The sequence below is a fragment of the Amborella trichopoda genome, chromosome 2 (assembly GCF_054954075.1).
Source record: "Amborella trichopoda isolate Santa Cruz 75 chromosome 2, AtrichopodaSantaCruz75HAP2 v2.0, whole genome shotgun sequence".
Classification (NCBI taxonomy): Eukaryota; Viridiplantae; Streptophyta; class Magnoliopsida; order Amborellales; family Amborellaceae; genus Amborella; species Amborella trichopoda.
The window spans coordinates 14,101,845-14,126,204 of record NC_142337.1 but is presented as its reverse complement, the minus strand read 5'-3'; the positions used below and the strand labels follow the sequence as shown (position 1 = coordinate 14,126,204).

The 24,360-nt window shown below is 39.8% G+C and overlaps 1 non-coding gene across 31 annotated transcripts; it reads left to right on the top strand.

Moving 5' to 3' along the window:
* The first annotated feature begins 454 nt into the window (after positions 1 to 454).
* LOC105421719 (pentatricopeptide repeat-containing protein At1g06140, mitochondrial) lies at positions 455 to 23,397 on the top strand. 31 transcript variants are annotated; one of them, XR_016049281.1, is made up of 6 exons: positions 455 to 1,115; positions 1,201 to 3,611; positions 4,051 to 4,116; positions 11,782 to 11,862; positions 13,833 to 13,960; positions 23,015 to 23,397. It is a non-coding gene; the product is annotated as a pentatricopeptide repeat-containing protein At1g06140, mitochondrial (transcript). The 31 variants fall into 31 exon arrangements; XR_016049279.1 differs by having other exon boundaries at positions 11,782 to 11,886; XR_016049276.1 differs by having other exon boundaries at positions 1,201 to 3,909.
* The last annotated feature ends 963 nt before the right edge of the window (positions 23,398 to 24,360 follow it).

Below are 24,360 nucleotides of genomic sequence, written 5' to 3'. Positions count from 1 at the left end.
ATACGAGGGAGTAGATGCATAACATGCTCCCACAAAATACAAAAAGCATAGTATGCGTGCTCCCATCAAAATCTACACCAAAAACTCTCTCCCTCTCCCTCTCTAACCAGAGAAAAACAAAAAGAAAAAAAAAAGAAAAAAAAAAAGAAAAATGAAAAAAAAAAAGGAAGATGCCCTCCCTTCCTGTCTAGGGCTAAATCCCTCTTCTTTAGGAAGCCATCCCACACTTTTTTCCATCCCCTTCCCTCTATTCTCTAAACCTCTGTTCTTCATTGCCATATTTTATGCGTAAATTTCTTTTGTGGTATATTTAGATAAAAAAGAAGAAGAAGAGAGAATGTAATGAATAAAGAACATTAAAAATGAAGGGTAGAATCATGAGACGTCACTGATATGCCTTCAACGGTTAGCTAGAGAGAGAATACGCGATTGGGTGGGAGACTCGGGGTTGCAGGGAGCTGGGTTAGCAGAGAGAGAGAATGGGCTTGGGTAGAGAGAGCTTGAGGTCACCAAGGAAGAGAGGGAAGAGGGGTTCTGCTGGGGAAGGAAGAGAGAGAGAAGGGGATTTGGCACTTTCATAACCCAAAAAGGGGCATGAGAGTTCCATGGAAATTCCCGAGTTTTAGAGGCTATAATATTCTTCTCCCTCTCCAATATAGGCTCTCACTTAATTCTTCTTCTCTCATGCTCCTCCATTCTCATGCATCCAAGCTTCTAATATCTTTTGATGACTCCGTTCGTGAAAAAATTACCAGAGCAAATGCTTCGGAATCGGAATGGATCTCAAGGATGAGAGAGAGTTGCAAAAGAGGTGGTGTTGAAGAAGCCATCACTCTTTATTGCCACATGAGTGCTTGTGGCATAAAACCTGACATTTCCATGTTTCCTATTCTCATCAAGGCATCTTGTCAGTCATCGAATGCTGAGTTGGGTAAAGCAATTTTTGGGCATATTTTGGAGTTGGGTTTTGATGAAGATGTCATTATAGCCACTGCAATAGTTGATATGTTTGCCAAATTTTTAGATATTCAAAGTGCTCGTAAAGTATTTGATAAAATTCTTAAGAGAGATGTTGCTTCTTGGAATGCGATGATAGCTGGTTATTCTCGGATGGGGTATGTGCACGAGGCTTTGGTACTCTTTCACAGGATGTTAACTTCTCTAAAACCCAATTATCTGACTATCTCAATTTTGCTTCAGGTATGTGCAGACTCGGGTTTTGAGGATCTTGGAAGGGTGCTTCATGGCTATGTTCTTCGACAAGGCCTACAAAGTGATGTGTTTCTCCATAATTCTTTCTTGGTCATGTATAACAAGTGTGATAATATAAAATTTTCGGAGCGGCTTTTTGAAAGAATGTCTAGAAGAGACTTGGTATCATGGAATGTGATGATTTCGGGGTATACACATACTGGATTTCCTGAAAAGGCATTGGAAATGTTTTATAGATTGCAAATGGAGGGGCTCATTTGTGATTTGATCACATTGGAGGCGATCCTTCATGCTTGTGCTCAATTAGGGGACATTGAAGAAAGTAAATACATCCATGATTGTATAGTTAGATCAGGTTACTTCTTGGATCTTTATGCTGATAATTCCATACTTGTCATGTATTGCAAGTGTGGAAGTGTATACTCTGCACTTGAGCTTTTCAATAGAATGTCTCAAAGAAATCTGGTTTCTTGGAATGTAATGATTGATGGGTTTGTAAGGGCTGGTCACCCTAGCAAGGCATTAATGATGTTTAAGAACTTACGAGTCTTTGAAAATAGAATTAGTTCAGAATCTCTGGTGGCTGCTTTGCAGGCTGTGAAGCAATCTAAACAACTCAATCAGGGCATGTGCATCCATGGTCAAGCCATATTTTTTGGATTTGATTCTGATGCATTTGTTCTAAACTCTATCATCGGTATGTATGGTGCATGTGCAAGCATTACCAGCGCTCATAATTGCTTCCAGTTTATGTGTGAAAGGAATACAATTACTTGGAATACCATGATCTATGTGTATGCTGAGAATGCATGTTTTCGTGAAGCATTTGAACTTCTTGGGTCCATGCAGTTTGTTGGGTACAAAGCCGATGCCATTACACTTGTCAATATCCTCTTAGCATGTACCCTAAGCTTAGATTTGAAGCATGGGAAGATTGTCCATGGTTATGCAGCCAGAAATGGGTTAGAATCTGATGTTTTTGTGGCTACTTCTTTGTTAGACCTCTATGCAAAGTGTGGGAGACTAAGCATGTCATGCTCAATATTCCAGCTAATTCCCACAAGAAACTTAGTCACATGGAATGCTATGATGCAGGGTTGCTGTAAAAATGGGTTTTTTAGAGAGTCATTGAGTCTGTTTCATCTGATGCAGCAGGTGGGCTTGGTGCCTGATGTGACCTCCATGGTTCTTCTTATTCAAGCTTGTTCTCTGAGTGGTTGGAGAAAAGAAGGAAAGTTTATTCATGACTATGTCATTGGAGCAGGTCTTGAATCAAACGAGTTCATTGCCAGTTCCCTGATAACCATGTACTCAAAATTCAATGATTTTGATTCAGCAAAATCTGTATTTGATGGAAATTCTTCAAGAAACATTGTAATTTGGAATGCCATGATTGCTGGTGTTGCCCAGAGTGCCCTTGCAAGTCAGGCTATGACATTATTTCGCCTTCTTAGGCACAATGATATTATTCCTGATTCAGTGACTTTTATTTCAGTTCTTCCATCTTGTGCTTGTTCAACATGGTTGCAACATGGGAAATGGATTCATTCATTGGTTATTAGACTTGGATATGAATCTGATGCTTTTGTGGGGACTTGTCTGCTTGATGTGTATGCAAAGTGCGGTGCTATAGACATGGCTAGGCTTGTATTTGATGGAATGGGCATAAGAACAACACTCACATGGAATGCGATGCTTGCAGCAAATGGCATACATGGGAATGTCGAAGAGGCCCACAAACTCTTTTCCCAAATGCAGAAGTTGGGGCTGGATCCTGATAATGTAACATTCCTTTGCCTTTTATCGGTTTGTAGACATACAGGGGAGGTCGAGAAGGGCCTCCAGTATTTTGAGTTAATGACCAAAGTTTACTCGATCGTGCCAAGATCAGAGCACTATGCCTGCATGGTTGACCTTCTCAGCCGAGGTGGGCTCCTCTCAGAAGCTCTTAAATTCATTGAGGAGATCTCAATTGAACCCACAAGTAGTGCTTGGGGCTCTTTGCTCAGTGCATGTCGTGATCAGGGAAATGTAGAAATAGGAGAGTTGGTGTCTGAGAAGCTCTTTGAGTTAAATCCAGAGCAAAGTGGATACCATATGCTACTCTCTAACATTTATGCAGCGAACGGGAGGTGGTTGGAGGCTGCTAGTGTGAGAATGAAGCTCAAAGAAAGGGGAGTGAGGAAGCAGCCAGCATGGAGTGTTGTAGAAACTTTTTGATAGATGCGCTAAGAATAATCTTGACAATGTTCTTAACTGCTAGTTTGTTACAGATGTTGGGAAGCTGAACCATGATTTTCTAAGCACGACATTAGAAGTTGTGATGCTGGGAAGCTGAACCATGACACCCATTTGCAAAAAGAAACATTTTATTGGTTTTGAAGGAAATGAAAGAAAAGGTTAGCCACAGATGATGCATTTCTTGAATGGAATGTTGGAGCTCCAAAGTATGGATATTAGAGTTGCATAAATGGGCCAAAATGCAAGCAGACATTATTCCAAAACACAGTGGAACTCACTTACTAGAGAAAAATAGCTTAAGAAAAGAAAGTGGACCATGCATAACAGGGAATTGGAGACAACTACTTCACTATTCCCTTTTCTTGAGCTGGCTCTTTCCCTGATGAAATTCCACAATTCTGCTTTCCTGCATTCTCCTAGATGAGTGAACAACAAACTTGGATTCTTTAGTTTTCTGTGGGTGAATTCTGGTCTTGCATTCATAGAAACCAGTATGCACAAATAAGTTTCCATTCTGATTTGTTCTATAAGCTAGTAGGCTACAAGATAAAGAGATATAAAATGTTTTGACCTGTCCTTTTCCTTTTTGCATGTCAGGTTTCAGATTTCGTTGTCAAGTGTGAAGGTTATATAATGCATAATGAATTCTGCTGAGGAGCCAGGGTAATTTTTGTCATTCAATAAATGAATTTACTGTCCTTGAAATGTTGTTGTGAAATTCCTAGCTTAGCATTTTACCCTTTTCTATTCTCTGTTCATTGTTTTCTAGCGAGACAGGTATGGGTTTCATTTCTTTTTAGAACGTTTACTTGTATTTGGTGTGTCAAAAGTGACAAAAGATGCCAACCCCTAAAGAAAGGGTGCCGAATACATCTTGCCCCAGGAGGGCAAAAAGTGATTTACATCAAGGAAAAAAAAATATCAGCAACAGGAGGAAGGGAGGAAAGCACTTGATGATCGCCTAGGCCCCTGAAGTGGGGTTAGAGTGGGCTCCCTCCCTAGCCAAGATATCGGCTGCAGTATGCGAATCTCCTAAAAGTTGTGGTGGAGTCTCCATGGGCAAGAGGAAGGGTTGGAGGTCCAGGCTATAACATTCCTTGAATCCCCTTCCACACAAAGCACAGGACTCCAGGAGGAGTTAAACTTGTGAAGGCCCTCCAGTAAGCAAGGGCCTCAGCAAGAGTTGAGTCGGCTGTACCTATGAAGGTTAAGAGAGGGCTTCCATCGTGGGTTCTGAATAGGCCCCGTATACCGGAGGGTCCAGGGTTGCCAACGGGGCAACCATCGAAGTTTCACTTGGTACACCCCAATTCTGGAGGTCTCCAGAGGGACGCCCGTGAGATCGTCGGGGTTGACAGTGCTAACAGGGAATGCCAATTGCTGTAAAGGTCGCAATAGACATAGAGCTTGTGATTTTTGGCCCATAAGGAAACCGACCTTCGAACTTTGTCAATCATGGAGGCGACCGAGGACCTCTTGCCCTTGAAGGTTCTGTTGTTTCCTTCAGTCCAAATCACCCAAACAGTGGCTGCGATGGATGCTCTCCAAAGAATGCAACCTGCTTTGGGCCAGGGAGGGGATAGGAAAGCCTCGAACTAGTGCGGAATATACTGTGGTGTAACCCAAAACCACTTGAAGAGTTGGAGCAGGTTGCTCCATAACGCACTGGTCACCTCACAGGGGATAAAGAGGTGTTCATTGCTTTCTTCTGCAGCCATGCACATGATGCACCAGTTGGGGCAAGGGAGACCCTTTCTTTGGATTTGGTCAATGGTTAATACTCTCTCATAGGGAGTAATCCAGCATAGGACCTGAATGTGAGGAGGGATAAAAAGAAACCACGCCTTGGAACAATAACAAGGGGAGGAGAAGCATGGTTAGGGGGAAGGGAAAGGGTACGAAAGAAGGAAGACACAGAGAACGTATCAGAGGCAGCAGGTGCCCAAATAGTCTCGTCTTCCCCACTTAGGGGAAGGAAGACCGAGTGTAACAAATGAGCCAAGGCCCCGAAGTTCTCCAGCTCATGATAGAATAAAGGCCTCCTGAAGTTAGGGGTCCAGGATCTTATTGGCCCAGCACAAGTGAAGTTCTCGGCCACTGAAGAATGAGCATCACGAGCAAGGGAGAATAGATTGGTGAATAGGTCGCTGAGGGGACACTACCTAGCCAAGCGTCTAACCAGAATTTCACTTTGTTACTGGCCCTAGGGTGAAAACAAATATGTTGAAAGAAAAGGTCACGGCAATGGAGCATGGACCTCCAGAAGCCCAAGATATTGCCACTGACTTTGCACGTAGTCCAACTATTGTTCCCATAACAATATTTGTCGTGAATGACTTCCCTCCACAGGTGTTGAGGCTGAGTGGCATATCTCCACCACCATTTTCCCAAGAGGGTGACATTGTGGGATCTGAGATTGCGAATGCCTAAGCCTCCAAGGGCTTTCGGCCTACAGAGTTTGGGTCAAGAAACAAGGTGGTACTAATAACCATTGTCCCCAGACTAAAAGAACTCACGCATCATCCTCTCTAACCTGGCAGCAACGAAGTAGGGGATGTGGAATAAAGACATCTGAAAAATGGGGGTATTAGCAAGGGTAGCCTAAATAAGCGTAAGCCTACTGCCTTTGAGAGGTATCTACCTTTCCATTCCGCAACTTTCTGTCGAATTTGTCAATAATATGGCTCCAGTGGTGAAGGCGCGGCATGCCTAAGCACAGAGGGAGACCGAGGTAAGAAGAGGGTAGCTCATCAAACCTCATTTATCAGCCATGGATTGTACAAACAGAGGATCTGAGTTAACCTCCATCATTTTGGTCTTGGAAATGTTAACCTTGAAACCAGTGGCGAATTGGAAACACCTTAAGAAGAGAAGGGTATCCACTTGCTGAATAGAGGCATCGTAGAAGACTAAGGTGTCGTCTGCGTATTGGAGATGGGAGTTGTTAGGGCTGTGGTTACTAGACTGGAAGCCCTTGAGTATCCCAGCTTGGTAGAGCCTAGTGATAAAACTACTGAAAACTTCGTTCATGATGGCAAATAAGAAGGGTGACAGGGGGTCCCCTTGGCAAATGCCTCTAGAGGCCAGGGATAACCCCTTCGGGGTTCCGTTAAGCAAACACCAAAAAGACGGGACTAGAAATACTGCCATGCACCCATTTTCTCCATTTGGGTCCTAAGGCCATCCTTCTGAGAGTCTCATTTAGGATCGAGCAGTCAATGTAGTCATATGCTTTCTCCCAATCTAGCTTGATGATTTGGCCAGGAACCTTGGATTTGTATCAAGTATGGATACACTCATGGGCAATGAGTGCTACATTGAGGATTTGTCGATCCTTTACAAAAGCTCCCTGAGTAGGGGAAATTACTTAGTTGAGGACAGCCTTGAGTCTTGTGGCAAGACTTTGGAGAGAAGTTTGTAAGAGCTATTGATGAGGCTAATGGGTCTGAAATCTTTTAGTTCCTCAGCCCCTTCAATCTTCAGAATAAGGGCTACAAAGGTGGCATTCATGGATTTACCGATTACTCCTCTGGAATGAAACTTAGAGAAGAAGGTGAGAATATCAAGCCAGAGTACCCTCCCAAAAAGATTTGAAGAATGCCACTTGGTACCCATTCGGTCCTAGGGCACGGTTGGGATTGAGGTCTTTGACGGCACTCAGAATCTCTTCCTCAGAGAAGGGCTGTTCCAACTAGCTAGATTGTTCCTAGGGGAGAGTAAGAAAGGATAAATCGTCCATTGTGGGTCTCGCCCTGACTGGGAGGCAAAAAGGTGGGCAAAGAATTGAACACTGCTTATCCAATGAGTTGAGGTTGATCTAGGATCGAGTTGCCCACCTTGAGGTGCGTGATGGAGTTTTCTTGTCTCCAGCAGTTCACTACTTTGTGAAAATAGCCAGTGTTGAGGTTGTCGAGCTTGAGCCATTTGACTGTGGCTCTTTGGGCCCAATAGATTTCCTCCTTGCCGAGAAGGAGGTGGTAGTCAAATTTGGCTTTAGACTGGACCTGTAATTCGGCAGTCAGAAGGGTTCTCAACTCCTCGGTTGTGTCCCAATGATGAATAGATAGAAGAAGGGCTTCCTTTTGAGCATGGAAATTATCGGGGATCTGGGAACTTCACGTCTTTAGAGAGGATTTAAGAAGTTGCAGTTTCCATTGAAGGCGGAAGCTAGCTCAGGCATACATAGTTGAAGAAAAGGACTTCCACCATGATTTCACAAGATTGGGGAAATTGGGTTCTTTGAGTTAGGCAAGCTCAAAGCAAAAAGGTTTAGGCCCTCTAGAGATAGCTTGGGTGTCGAGGAGGATCTGACAATGGTCTGAAGTGGGTTTGGGTAGAGTGACAGAGTGGGAACCCAGGAAATGGTTGTCCAAATCGAAGGAGATAAGAAAGTGGTCAATCTTGGATAGTGAAGGAATGGAAGAGTGATTGAACCATGTAAATTGGGCCCCTTCTAGCAGAATATCAACAAGCTGATTATGGGACATGAAATTAGAACAATGGATCATGGTAGGAGTGATGGATGGGTTGGACTTCCGGTTGTGGGACCGCTGGGTGACATTGAAGCCCCCTCCTAAGCACCACACAGAGGGGGCGACCGAGGCTAGGGATTTGAGCTCTGCTTAGAAAGAGGCTTTGAGATTGTCTAGGTCTATGGCCCCAAATATGCCAAATTAATGGAAGAGTGGGGGGAGGGAGTTTGGTTTCAACCAAGGCGAGGATGGAAGGGGACGGTTTCGCACAAAGGTCACGGATAGCCCTCCTTCAATGCGACTGGCCTAAGCCCTAGATGTTCCATATTAAAATCCTCATGAGGGGGGGCCAGCAGAGGGGTTGTGCCTAGGTCTGTGCGTAGCCAAGGGTGGTGCAATTAGACCAGGGGAGGGGTGGGAAATCAAGTTCTCTCCCTTACTGTAGTTAATCCTATAAATGAGGTTAGAAAGCTCCTGTTTGCCCTTAACATTAGCTTTTGTTTTTGGGTTCTGCCTTGAACTCTTTGAGAAGCTCTTTTGAGCCATTACACTTGGACCCATGACCTTGAGGACCTGAGACATGTCGCCTTGTGCCATGTCCATTTCCTAGACAAAAGTGGAGTCAACTGAGGTGATTGACTTGTCTTGTAAGGAGTCTAGAGGAGCCCTCGAGGAGCCAGAAGATTCTGAAATGCTGAACAGGGTTGTAGCATAGAAGGGGAGGGGAAAAGGGTCGCCAGCAAGAATCTAGCCATCCAGAGGGAGTTGATGGGGGGAGGATGGGTAGAGAGAGGAGAGGGGTGGAATAGGCAGGGAAGAGAAAGAGAGGGAAGGTCGAAGCCCGGAGGAAGGGCCAGAAGAGGAGAGGGATCACCGATAGAGATGGGGGTAGAGAGAGCCAACGAAGGCAAAGATGACAAGGAGGGGGAAAGGGAAGCCAGAGGAGGAGGGAGAGTTAGGGGGCTAGCAAAAACTGTTAGGGGGTGGGAAGGAGTCTGAGAACAGGGTGAAGGGACGGGAGTATGGGACAGGAAAGAGGAGGAGGGAGACGGGGATAGAACAGAGAAGTGGTGGAGAGGCAGGGAGAAGGCCATGGCCAGGGAAGTAGACTGCGAAAGAAGAGGGGGGTGAGGTTGAGAGGGGTGAAGAAGGAGAGGGAAAGAAGGAGAGGGAAAGAAGGGAGTGAAGGGGAGAAACAAGGCGAGAGGTCAGGGAGAGGGGAGGCGGTAAACGCGAACAAGGTGGGGTTAGAGACGAGGCTGGGCTTTGACCCACCAAGAGGGAACATCGTCAATGTTGAGCCAGGGTGTGAAGACAAAGGAGCTGAGGCCGAGAGTGTAGGTGACACCAATGCCTGAGACGAAAGAGATGTGGAAGTACTGGTAAGGGGAAAACAGAGCGGGGTTGGGGAGGAACAGGAAGAGGAAGGGATGGCGAAAGATGTCAACCCCTTGCAATAAACAGATTCAGGGAAGGGCTCAACTGGGGGCTGCTTCGAGGATGCGACCTGGTTGGCATAGGGGCACTGAGTCTCGGGATGAATGGAGGGAGGGTGAGACGACAGACCCAGATTGAAGACTGATGGACTAAGGCGAAAGAGCCTGCTTTCCACATGGCTTGATCTGGGAGGCATAGGTGGTGTGTATCATGTGACAGGTCGAGATAATATCATGTGAGGGGGGGAAGGCGGGAGCGAAACCTTGGTGGCTTGCTTCTCACGGCAGAGTGCCAACTCGGCAGGGTGATGTGTCGTTTTTAGGTGGGCTGCATGGTGTGGTGCCACCTGGCCATCTGGCACTAATGGGGTCGAAGGGGAGTCCGAGGAATGGTCAAGGCCACCGACATATGTCTGAGAAAGAAGGGCATGGTTGTTGACGTGTGGTTATGCGAGGGGGGCAAGTTGGGCCATCAGATTGGGGTTACGAACCGCTACCATTGGAGGGGGTTGGGGATCACGGTAGGCCCTTCGATGCCAAGATCTGCGATGGCGAAGATCTTTTGCCCGGCGCTTGCAGGACACTGTGGTCCACTGTGAGTAGGCAAGGAAGAATTGTGCTCCAGAGTTTTTGGACTAGGGAAGGGAAACCATAGTCCAGAGCCTGGCAGGGCGAAAGGGAGGTCTAAGACTAGGAGATGGGGACATAAAAGAAGAGTCCGGGAAACTCTAGCTAGAGAGCAGAGGGGAGGAGGGAGGGAAAATGGGTTTCAATGAGCAATTGGATAGTACCCAGAGGGAGGATTTTAGCAGACTTCCAATGGACAGTGATGAAGTTACTGCAGGCTTACCCAATCTTCTTGAATGTGTTGACGTTCCAGGTGTGAAGGGAGATATGGGAAGCTTTGAGCCATATCTTGAGGGACTTGCTTGCACCCAATTCTTTGTGCCATCTTGACAGAGAGAGAAGCACCAGTTGCAGTTCCTTAAAGCATAGCGAAGGGCATTTTTAGAGAAGGAGAATAATATCTTACCTGAGGAAAGCGTCCAGCAAGACAAATCCGTGACTCTCCAATCCTCCACAGCCCAACATTGAATGCCTTTGATGTCGTTATGTTTCGAGTGACAACGACCCACTAGCGAAAGCTGTAGAGCTTTTTTGAGAAAAGAAGTGTGACTGTCACCTGCAAAGATATAGAAGGTGTGTGGGGGTGGGGGGGGAGGGGGGGGGAGGGGGTGGGGGGTGGAAGGAGATGGGGAAGGTGAAGGCTCATTGGAATGGAATTGAAGAGAATGGGAGCCAAAAGGTTGGGGTGCAGAAGGCGGCATAGACGATTTAATAAGGTGTGCATAGTTTTTGTAGAAGGGAGGGAGAGAAGGCGAGAGGGGAGGATGCGAAGAGGAGGGAAGGGGTGGGAAGGAGGGAGGGAGGGAAGAGGGGGTTCTGAAGGGGAGAGGATGGCCGAGAGGCGCTCCTTAGGATGGAGCCATCGTCCTCATTCTCTCTTTTCTATATTCAAGTGGCCTAATGGGTTTCATTGTATTTTCTTTCTTTTGTTTTAAACTGCAGAAAATGCATAAATCATGAAGTATGCTGAAGAGTAGAGGAAGACGAGATCTTAAACTGAAATGTTTTTCTAGACAACATATCTACCTCTTCCAAATAGTAAGGTAGTTGAGTAAGTTAATGTGCATTTCTTTCCCTAACCTCAACGATTTAAAACTTTGTTTGTTTGAGTAGGTTACATTCATTGAAGATCCAAAAACCTAAAAACTTCCCAGTAACTTTTTTAATTCAACATAAATCTTTTACTGTTTTGCACTTGTTGCATTACTCAGTTTGATATCCTAAAAATCATTTGTTCTGGTAGATTGTGATTTAGAATATGAATCAACGAGAGAGCAAAATAACATACGAATTGGAATAGATATTTTTTGTGAAATTTGTGCACCTTTTATGTTAAGGTGCTCTATTGCTCTATATTTGGAAAAAAGTACAAAAAACAGAAAAAAATTGTTTCAATAGTAGAATGAGATGGATATCAGAGAACTTATTTTGTGCTCTCTTGGAAATTAGAAAAACACTATTGGCAATTGTGTAATTCAAGTTTGTTCCCAAGATTCTTCCTGATGCATGTTTTTCTTCAATATGCTCTTCCATGGAAGGTTTGTTTATAAGTGTTGCTTCTATTTATGAAGTGTTGCTTCCATGATATTTTATGGGATGAAAGTATAGATATTCCAGCTAATTATTACATCAGGTATACTCTCTTCACATCAGTACATTGCTATTGTTAAATGATCCTGTATGAGTTATGAAGTGTTGTTCCTTCCTTATTCTATTACATTATTATTGAGTGTTTTATTCGTCTTCTATCTACATATTTTTACTTTTTAACAGTATATTTTCCCCTTGGACAGGAACCTTCATAGAATATTTCACGCATTCAATTGTTTCAGGCCTTGGGAGAGTTGAAATGGAAAGAAGGAACTACTGCTAGAGTAATCCTCTTAACTGAAGTTAAGGTGCATCACCCTGTACTACAAAATTGTGTTCGATGCTTTCTAATGCCTTAATTGGTAAATCACACTCCTGGTTAGATTTTGGTGCAACTATTATTTTAAGCCTCCCCAAAATTAAGTTCTATTGAGTTTTTAAATGAAGTTGTCCACTTGGTTGTCTCTAGTAGAGATCTTGAAAGAACCATTGTGAAATACCAAGAGTGCGTATAAAACTTGCATTGTCAGGATAAAAGAGCTTGAACTTCTATTTACTCTTTCATGGTATTTAATGAACTTTTAGCTAAACAAATTGAGCATCTGCACTTCACAATGTTTCTAGAAGCCAAACAATACAAGGAATCAGGCTTCGGCTTGATTTAGTTGCTGATGGCTGCAATTCGGTTCCAACTGCTGAACCATTCAGAAAAATGCTTAGGAAATAAAAAAATTAAAAAAATAGAAAAAGCAAAAGGATAGTTATCATATATTGAAGAAATGGACAATAGTTGGAGTTTCTGATTCTGCCCTGGGAAAAAATTGAACTGTTTTAACTTCATGGATCAGTGATAACTCAGGGGTTCACAGAACTGAATGAAGTGTACAGTTCATATTTCCTCCCTTATGTATGGGCATTTTATATTGCATCTAAAATTATACTTAGATTCATATGTCCTTGTAATTCACGCTAGAAGCCTTGCTATTATTTTTAATAGCTATGGATAGAGGATTGATGTGTGTAAGAAAAATGCATAGATGGAAAGATGTGGATGAATATAATAGCCCGTACTCCCTATTCCAAAAAAACAAAAAACGATATAATAGCCTGTACTAGGTTCGAGTGAGGAACCCTTTCAAACTCTTGTTCAACCTCTTAAAAAATCTTTTCGGAGTTTATGATTTTTGTAAACTAACTTCTCAAGAATGTGCCAAAAGAACCCAAGAAAAGGTCCTAGAAGGAGCTATTTATTTCCAATGATCATTTTGTTGTGATCTTAATCACCAAGTCAAGTGCCAGATTTTACTCCTTGTTTTCTTATTTCACTTTTTTGGTTTCTAGAATGTGGATTATCATTTGGAAGTGGTATTGGAAAGGCCAAAAGCCTCATTTGTTTCAGCAACTTGCTATCCGTAGAGTTCTTTTCGGAGAGAGCTTCCTGCCTATGAAAAAGTGTTTTCATACCTAAATAGGTATGAAACCGCTTCCCACCAAAATGCAAAATGCATTGTGCGCCCTTTTCAGTGTAGAGCAGTACTTTCTCTCATGCTACACTTTCCCATGGAATAAACATGGGAAAGCATTAATCCAGTGCGAAAGAACTTTTTGAGAGAACTTTTCTGTGAAACAAACGTGTCTGCATGGAATGTGCATCTTTTCTGAAAGAAAATGATGTTAACATGACAGTTAGTCACTTCAGAAAACCCATTATACCTGAAGTTTTAATAAAAAAATGCATGCAAAGGCCCATATCCTCTGTCCCACAATGAATGCTAGAACTCCACTGGGTTTTATGCAAAGCATGATTACAACTTATTCAAGTTTATCAATATTTGTCTTTGTTGAGGGACCATGGAGAAGTCTACGACTTTGAAGCTTTCATATGCCATATGCATGAAGGATTCAAATACAATACAGTCCGCACTTATTAAATCTGAATGGACCGACGGTCTGACCAGTATAACCGGCAACTAGAACCATGTCCAGTCGTTTGGAAGATCTAAACCTGGATATTCAAAGAACCAGTCAAAACAGGAATTTGCCTGGTCCGACCGGTTCAATCACCGGTAACATTCTGTCATACCAACCAATTGACTAAAAATAAAGAGTCAAATTTGTCAAGAGCTCAAAGTTCTTGCTTTTTTGGGTTATTTTTCTAAATTTTTGCATTTATTTTTCTTGTCCCATTGATCTTGCTGTTTCATATGTGTTTTTGTTTTTTGTTTTTTGTTTTGTTTTTAATTCTTTTTAGTAGTCATCTTTTGGTTTGAAAGTCTTTGGGTAGCCTTGGATGCACGTTGACGACAATCATCAGGCATGGGTTTGTTCGATGAGGAGTCCTATGAAGCGCCATAAAGAGCTCAAGTAAAGATTTAAGCCAAGGTATGTTGAACCAGTTTGCTAAGCTAGACGTGTTTGCTTCTCTCTCTCACTATATGTGTGTGTGTTTTAATTCAATTATTTCACATATGAATTAGGGAATTTTTACTGAAAGTTATTTAGTCAATAACTTCAATTCCTTTTTCCACGATATGAGTTAGTTTGATTTAAATTTTCTTGCACCTGTCTGCCTCGCGATCAAACTCATGGTGATGTGTTTACCAAGTTTAAAGAGCTTCTTTACTATTAACTAATGTTTGAAATTGGCACTTAAAGAGATGGACACCATGTTGTGTAAACTTACAGATATGAAAGTGTTGTGCAAACCGAGAGAGATGAATAATATGTATGTTAGTATTCATGAGTTGCAGCCAGATGTACTAAAAAGCGTTTTTCTTTCTCCCCCCTTGAATTCTCATTGCATCTTTACATGAATAATTTGACATTTGGTAGTTCTAAAAGATTTTACAATGGCCCATAATAAGTTCGATGAATTTTGGCATTAGAGTTAAGGTAATATACTAAATCTTGAAATGCAATTTAATTTTTTACACTGTTTAGAATTTTTACCACAATTTTTTGAAAAAGATTCTTATTTTTTACTAAATTTTCATTGGTTTTACTTAAAATTTTATCACTTTTGTTTTTTAAAATTTTTGAGAAATTTATGTAAATATCCCCTATGTGTTTTTTGATTTAAACATTATCCCCGATATTTTATGCTTATATCCCATTTTTCAAAAGAACAATTGCCACTTCATTTTTCTTTTTTCTATACATCGAATTGAGCTCAAATTTTGTATGTTTATCATAAAAAAATTGTAAAAATATAAAAACAATTAAGTACAAATAAATTACCAAAATATCCTTGCAAATTTTAGAGTGTTTTAGTTAGTTTAGGTATTTTGGTCTGAGAAGGGTGAGGATCTTAAACTTTCCCATAACTCATTCTAAGCCGAGGTAGGTTGTGTTGGGTTAGTAAGTGGCTAATATAAAACTTTGCCACATCTTATCATAAATCCTTAACGAATGTTATTGGTCATTAATAGAGAAGAATGGAGGAGCAAGATTCATGTAGACGACCCTAATTAATTGGGATAAGACTTGGATGATATGATGATGATGATGGAGTCATTATGGACATTTTATTTCAATTGACTATCTTTATATTTTCTGTGGTAGCATTGATGTGACATGTAAAATTTGAGCCAAATCTAATGTATTTGAAAAAAATAAAATTGAAAGATTAGATTTGCCCTTAAGATGTAGGATATGAATGTAAAATATAAGGAAAAAGCTAACAATAGCTGGGAAGCTATAATGAATAGTAATATAGGTGGAATTCCAACCTTCAGAACATCATCGAGTGGTTCAAAATACATATCACTATTTTAATTTTAATTTTTTTCTATGAATCTGATTAAGATGAAATTTTAGGTGTATATACCTAATACTATTGCGCACCATATAAAAATATATAAAAAAATATTTTTAGTAATTTAAAATGACTAAATTACCCCCGTTATTTTTCAGGGGTATTTGGTCATTTTTTATGCTGGAAAATATTTTTATATATTTTTTAATTGTGCGCCCTACTTTTTAGTATATACTTCTAAACTTTCATTATGATCCGATTTTTAGAAAATATTAAAATTCATATAGTGATATGCATTCTGAACCACGTGATGAAGATCTGATGGCTCCCATTCCACCTATATTCCTATTCATTATAGTTCTCAGCTATTGTAAGGTTTACTCAAAATATAAATGTTGAGAAATAATTTCTATACGAGATGTTCGTAGAATTGTTTTAAATTTTTTACTTTATTTATTTAGAGAAAGATCCGACCAGTGACCTCTAGTTAGAGCCATTTAGATTGGAGCAGAGAACCGCTAAGTGGAAAGTCGACAATATGAAATGGACATGACTCCCACCTAATAATTAATTGGTAGGGCAAGAGGCAGCTCACTTCCACTAAGAGGTAGTGGGACCTTGTGTCACAAGACGGCTCCAAATGAGTGAAGGAGAGAAACAAAGATGAAAGAGGAGGAAAAATTCAGAAAAATATGAATAAGAAAAGAAGTTTTTGCTTGTGAACTTTAGATAGGGGGTGCACCAATGTAACCGGGACTAACAGGTTTCTCTCGTGTAACCGGGGCAGAGAAAGTTACCTGAATTTAGCAAGATCTCATTGAACTTCTCCCTTTTCCTTTTAATAAAAGGAAAAATATATAAGGTTGTAACCTTATACTATAGAAAAGTAACATGCATCTCCAAAATCTATTACAAAAGAGTGTTCTAAAGTTGGAAAACCTTCCAATTGATCATCTCAACCTCGAATGTATTGATATAAAGAGGAAAAAAGAATTTCAAGTTCTAAGAATGGCTCCTCTTTCCTAACTGATTGAAAGTTGATTACGAGTGTTTAGGTATGATATTCAGTTTCTAGTTGTTTAATTTTTTTTCTTCCACTGCGGTTTTGGACTGGTTCTTCCAATATTGATATCAGAGCCAAGTTGGAATCGGGTTCTTGATTATGCCGGCGTTATCATTTTTTAGATTAAGAAAATCCTATTTTTTTTTTTAGAGAAACAAAGATTTCATTGGTGTTTGCCTACTCATAGTATGTTGTTCCCACTTAGAACGAGCCATGACCCATTTTTTTGCTTTGCTTGTGAAGGCTAGACAATGGTTTGGCCTATGATGTTACCAAGCGTAGATGCTGCTTAGGTTGAGACCATGTGTAGGTGTGCTATTTAGCCTTATGCACCGACTATATAGATATGCAAGGCATATGCATTAAAGAATCTCCAGCTTTATGCATGTATACGAGTTGCGGCCTCTTAGACTATGAGCACAATGGCTAACTAATCTTTATAGGCCTTGCAAGCCATGCATGGTGGGCCCAACTCACTTTTGGTGTTATGAGCTAACATCTAACCTCTCCTTTTCAATGGGAGGGCAACTAGGACAGTGCACTGCTTGCAAATTATGAGGTATCCGGATCTGAGAAAGAATTGATTACAAGCAAACGCTCAATGTGGCTATGTGAAATTTTCATATCAAGACTTTTGATCAAGTTTTACAAGTAAATATAAAATGAGCAAGTGTAAAAATGATAATCTAAGCGTAATCATTGATCAAATAAACCATCAAATATCCATATTAATCGATGTCTCTTTTATTGTTTTGAACTTAGAATGACTTATAAAAATGTGATCGTGGCTTTGACTAAAGGTGAAAAGTTGAGTGAGAGCAATTTTCCTATGTGGTATAGGCAAATGCAATTCTTTCTAAATGAGCAATGTACTCTTGAACACTAACTACCATTAAGTAAAAATCCAAACAAGTTGTTGCAGAGGAATTTCTCCAAGAGTATGAGGCATGGGATAATGCTTACCATAGCTATAAGTGCTATCGTTGATAATCTCATATTTGGAATTTGAGGAATTCACAATAGCGAGGGCTATGTGGGATGCACTCTAGCAGAAGTATGTTAGAACTTATGATACTCGGTTGCAAGTCTTATCTATGGCTTTCGAGATATACAAAATGCCTCCAAATGTGTCGATGGCAGATCATGTAAGAAAAATATCTCAAACATTATATGACCTTGAAGCAGCTGGAAATAAACTCAGTCATGAGCAATAGATGCTTAGGTTACTTAAGTGTCTTCCAAAATTATGGGAAAATATAAAGTCATAATTTTACACAATGAGGTTGTAACAACTTCTTCCCATTTTTTACATCACGTTGAGATTGAGGTTGAGTTACACCTATCTTTTGGATCTGGAACTACCTTAGTTGTCCAAGCTAGTAACCTCAAGGCCATAAGCCGCGAGGTAAGTCAAAGAATATGGCACCTTTAAGGAAGGAGCAACCTAAGTAAGGAGATTGAGAAAAAGAAAAAGGCCAAACATAGATGTGGAAGGCCCACAAGGGACAAATTTGAGATGGCTTGATACAATTATGAGAAGAAAGGCTACTTTGCTTGTGAATGCCCTAAACCTAGAAAGATACAAACTAATTTCCCTAGCTTTGCAATGTTTGCATACAAGTACTTTTTCCTCATTCACAATTTACTGGGTAGGTGTGGATACAAGGTATCTAGCTAAGGATTGACAAGGGTTCGTAATGCTCCAAATGTTTATCAGTAGGAAGCCATAAGATTTTTATAGGGCACATCAGAGGATGTGTTAGGGGTTGGAACATAAAAACTCCAGTTCTAAAGTGGACAGATCCTTCTTCATCATGACATCCTCTATGCCCCTAGGAAGAATTTTCTGTTTTATGTTTAGTTGGAGATGTTTTATTAATTTTATGCTTAATTATGCTACATTTATCTTTAAGGACAATTTTTAGTGTTATGGCCAAATCATGAATAACTTGTTTGTTTGGGATATTGATGAGGTTATGCTTCACTTCATTTTTCTTATATGACATCTTCATCTTTCCCACCTTTTCCATCAAACACAATTTCATGATGTAGCATACTAGGCTTGCTGAAAAAATAGGATGATCCGATTAGCCAAAGAAGGATTTTTGTCTTTATCCGAAATAGACTTACCTATGTATGAATCACGTATTGCCAAAAAATCAACTACAAAACCCTTGTCTAAAGCAAAGAAAGCAACCTGCCTTTCTAGAGATGGTACAATTTAGATATTTGTGGTCCGCTTAATGAGATGAACGATAATGGTTCTCATTATTTTATCATATTTATAGATGACTACTCTCGTTATAGGTATATATATCTAATCTCACATAAATTGCAAGCAATGGATTGCTTTCGCTATTTTATGCTAGAGGTTGAATATCAGTTGGACAAAAGAATTAAGATTCTTTCCATTGATAAGCGAGAATACTTATCTGATCTATTTAGAAAGCTTTGAAAGATGGGGGAACCTATAACAAAAAAAAGATGCCCTATTCTCTACAGCAAAACGGTGTTATAAAAGGACTAAACTGTACTTGTTGGGTATGGTGATGTCTATGATGCTTGATGCCAACCTCCAAATATCATTTTGGGGAGATGCACTCAGTGCTGCAATGTATGTCCTGAACAAAGTACCATCAAATTGCATTCCTAATGCCCCTTATGAGTTATGGATCGATAGAGAGCCAGATTTTCCTCATTTATGTCCTTGGGGATCAAATGTGTATGTTCACATCCATTCTCAGTTGACAGGAAAGCTTGATAGGTGGTCTGTTGAGTGCATTTTTTGATATGTATCTGTCAAAAACGTGATTTGGCGTGATGAAGAAAATTCCTATGAATGTGGATTTTATAGAGATAAAATTCCTTAATAGGAAGTGGCCTCTTATGTCTAAAGAGCTCTTTGAGGAGCCTGAATCGTAGACATACATTGAGGTGGTTCCTCCACTTGAGGGCAATAGTAGTAGTTCTCCCATGATTGTTAATGAAAGTGGAAGTGAGCCATTGGAGAATGAACAAACGACTTAGATTGAGTCATCGACCATGCTAGAGGCACTTGCGATTCCTACAAGAACCTCGAAGGAGTAAACATGGAAAATCTCCTCATATACATTTCGAAATAGGAGTTCTCACATGCATTTCACTTGATGCTGATGAGCCTACCTCATTCCAGGATGCTTTGAATTCTCTTGATACGGATTGATAGATGTCTGTCATGAAAGAGGAGCTTAGTTCCATGGAACAAAATCAACTCTGGGAACTTGTGGATCCGCCGCCTAATAAATACTTATTGGAGACAAGTGGGTCTTGAAAGTCAAGAAAAAGGTAGATGAAACCAATGGTTTAAAAATCGCCAAGTCAGCACAGACTCGAGTGATTAGACACGAGAATCAGGCACCCCATGTCGATTCTAGCTCAAAACAGGAAACCGCATGTGTTTAGAACGGAACCGAGCGAGTCGGGCGATTTTGACGTCACGAAATAGGTTATGACGTCACAAAACGTCATATAACGAATTATGACATGGCCGTGTTAGAGGGCATTTTTGCATTTTTTCTTTAAAAAGGGGTAATTATGGCATTATACAAGTATGACCACAACTGCCCCTATGAGCCGCATGCTTGATCATGCTTTTCAAGCACGCAATGAAACATGGTACTGATGAGGGTTTTATTGACGACAAACTTCTCTTATTTTTTCGATGTGGGATTTGAGCATGGTAGTTAGGCTTGAAAAGGTAATACAATATAACCTTTTATTATAAAAGATAAGACATTGTGGTGTGGTTGGTTATCACCTCCGTCTTGTACACAAAAGGTTCCTAATTCAAACTTAATTTTTTTTCAAAAAAAAAAAAAGAAGTTACCTAAGAAGCATTGTCTTCTTGTTTTTCTTGTTAAAAAATAAATAAATATTTCTTGTCAAAAAAAAAAAAAAAGTTACCTGGGCAGCACCGTGTTCTTATTTTTCTTGTCAAAAAAAAAAAAATGTAATACGACAAGTATTTATTGTCAAAAAATAAATAAAAAGTATACAACAAGTATCATGCTTTTCAAGCCCGCATTTGAGTTGCGATTATCGTACGTTTAAATTAGATATGCAAAAGTAATACAATATAGGCTTGAAGTATGTTAACTCTTTTTCTCTCTCTCATTTATGAATGCCTATTGTTAATTTTTTTTCCCATAGGAATAAGTGGTCTAATTATATATATATTTTTTATAACATGGTGGTCTTTAACATAAATTTAGGAATATTAATTTAAAGATAGGGTTCATACAATGAGGCCATTTGAAATCTCTCTCTCTCTACTAACAATCTCTTCCACTAAATTTATTCTAGAAACTTAAAAAATTAGATTTTTGAAAATTAAAGTGTTATTTCAAAAAGAACAATGATTCTATAATGCCCTCCCACACCCATGTGTGTAGGACCCCAAAGGATCACCATTAAATATGACACGGATCTTTAGAAAAGTTATCATAAGAGTGTGGGACTTGACTGTTCTAGAGATCTGTGTCCTATTTAATGGTGATCTTTTGGGGTCCTACACACATGGGTGAGGGAGGGTCTCATAGGATCATTACTCTTTCGAAAATTGGTATACATTCTAGTAATTTCTACATTGATAACCAAATCTTGTATTTTATTTATTAATTTATTTGCATTATAAATTATGCAATGTACTATTTTTCTTACAGTTGTCAATAATATAGTTTAAATTATTTTGGATTTGTTATTATTTGTATAGTAAAATAATTATAAAATGTAAACCAACAATTTCAATTTCAGTATATAATATTATAGTTAGGTTGTAATAATTTGGGTTTTTTTTAGTGGATTAGGGTTTTCCGCCAATTCAAGATTTTGGTGGCCATTTTTCATCGATTTAATCCATTCTTTATTGTAGTCCATGTATGATTATATACTTTATCCGTGATAATTCTATGATTTTTTTTTCGTGTGATGTAAATTTAATAGTTAACATAAATTCGTACAGGGAAAGAACATCTCAATATTCATATATTGATGAAAAAAAATGAAAGTTAATAATGTAGTACCCCATTTCTTAATGGATTCCTAAAAAACAACATTTATAATGTTTTTTTAATTTTTTTTAAATTTTTTTTTATTGTCAAATCCAACCGATTCAGCCGATTCTCGATCCAAACCGTCAATTCACCCATCCGGATGGGTTTTCGGGGTGCCCGATCCGGGGCACTGATCTGTTTTTTAACCACTGGATGAAACTATAGATAAGTATAAAGCCCGACCAACATGGAAATGGTTCACCTAAATTGACAGAGTGGAATGCGATGAAGCATTCTCCCTAGTGGGTGAAAATAACCTCAATTTGCCTAATCCAAGTAGTCATCATATATTTGGATCTGGAGCTCTTCTAAATGGATGTGAAGACTGGAGCAACCTAAAGGTTTTGTAGCCTCGGGCCATGAGTGTAAAGTGTACATGCTCAAAAAGTCCATATATGGTTTCAAACAATGTTTATACATTAAAAAAAAAAGGAAAAACATGCGGATATTGCCTTTATATGTTAAGATATTTTGTTCACTGGGAATTAATTGGAGCAATTTCTTGCCACAAAGGAGTAGTTGTCCTCTAAATTTGAGATGGACATGGTTGAGACGAGTTATATACTCGGTATCAATATACTTAGTGATCGCTCTTAGAAGTATCTTTTTTATCACAAGAAACATATATCCAAAAGAATCTTGAGCGATTCTACATGTAAGACTCAAAACCCATACACTTCCATCAAGAAAGGGCATATTATTAATCTTGATAACTATTTGCAGATGGAAACTAAAAAGAACAAAATGTCCCAGGTTTAATATGCAAGTGCGGTGGTTAGATGTACGCGATGTTGTGCATGCGTTCAGATATTTCTTATGTTGTGGGTCTCATTATCCGATACCAAAGTAATCCAGGAGAAGGTCATTGGCTAGCAATGAAGAGGATTTTCCAATGCCTTCGGGTCACCTCGATCAAATGCTATGTTTCTAGAGAACCAATATGTGGTTTTTGGGATGTAGTGATACAGATTGGGCAACCGACCTAGATGAACAAAAACAACTTTGAGTTATGTCTTCTTGCTAAGAGGCATGCAATCTCATGGTGCAACAAGTAGTAGTCGTGTGTCACCCTCTTCACTATAGAGTCTGAATATATTGTTTGTAGTGCAACAACATAAGAAGCGATATGGTTTAGGATTCTTACAGAATTTGGGTATTTATTGCAATTGCTAATGAGCCCCTCATTGTGTTTTGTGATAACACAATTTCACTTGCTTTTGTAAAAGGCCCCAAGTACCGTGGAGAGTTAAAGCACATTGATGTTAGATATCACTATGTTCGAAATATTGTTGCACATAGACATGTGGTGTTAACTGATATTCTTAAACTGAAATGGTGGTGGTACCAAGGCAGTGTGTCAGACTCATGTAAGAACTATGGGAGCCTATGAGTTTATATGACATTGTAGGATGTGAGACCCTATTATAATGCAATATGGATGTTATTTGTATTATGTTTTCGCATGGATGATTTTTGCACTTTAACACACACAAGCACATAATAGTGAGAGATTATTATTTAATTCGCAGGCGGGCTAAAGCTCACTAGTTGCACAACTAAAGATGCCCTCAATATCAGAGAGATTGGAGTATGAGGTATACGCATGGTGTGTTTATCACCTCAACCAAGGTTCAAGATGAGATTTTATAAGGGAGCTGACATGGTCTACTCAAATTGATGTCCTTGAGATCATGTAGCTTGTACGTAGCTAAGTATGAACATCATAAATGTTCAGGTTGATGCATGGATGTGATTGTGGGGTTCTTAGATGATGATTGATTTTATAGTTGTGAAGAAATTGTAACCTGCATGGAATGGATTCTAACACACATTTTTATGTGATCCATTATGACATATGATTCATACCACACATGCTATATTAGTGACCAAAACACCTATTGGTGTAGAAAAAGATGAGCCTTGTTCCTTTTTGCAATTGTCTGAGCTAACTAATAGGTGACCCATGATACCCACAAAGACCTTAGACTGGTTTAAGAAACTTTGATTCAATCTTTCTCTTTAGCATGTACTCCGTAAGGTCGAATGTGAGACTCGTTTAGGTCATTGCTGAGACAATATTTGGGTCAAATAGAATGATGTAGGTCATAAGGGAAAACTGTATGATATCATAGTCTATTTCTATACCACAAGGAAATATTGCATATTGCGCACAATGAAAGTAATTGTGTATGAATGGGTTAAGTAATATTCTGAGCCAAGCTTATGAGGGATCCTGTGTGGTTAAATCAGATCTAGGGTAGGTGAAGTTATTTTTAATTTCTTTTTGCAGGTATGGAGAGATGAGGTGTTTCATTCCAGTTGGTTGAAAATTTAGTATAGTTCTCTCTAACATAATGTTCATTCCAGTAGGTAGTATGCCACAATTTCCTCTTGAATGAAAACTCACAATGTAAAAATAAAAGACAACTCTTATTTGAGCATGCAACCCCTCCTACATAAGAGATAAGTATGAGATGTAGGCATGGGGTGCGTCCCTGGTGGGAGGCACACCCAAGGGATGATCACCTTTTCACAAAAGGGGTTACAACCTCTTCTTGAGAGCAAGGTAGAGAAAGGTTACACCCTCTTCATGAGGGGGTTACCCTCCCATGAAGGGCCTGCACCATGCACCCTAATGGTTGCCCACTCATGAGGGGTTACACCTACATAAATAAGGGCATGGGAGGGACTTCCTCTCCTTATAAAAGGGGGAGAGGTGTAGGTCTCAATACATTACAAAAAAAGGGAGGGAGTGAGGGAGGGAAGGAGGGAGGGAGGGGGGGGGGGAGATGTATGACAAAAAAGGTGTGAGTGTGGTAGATCACTTTGAAAGAGAGAGAGAGAGAGAGAGAGAGAGTTCTAACATTGCCCTCAT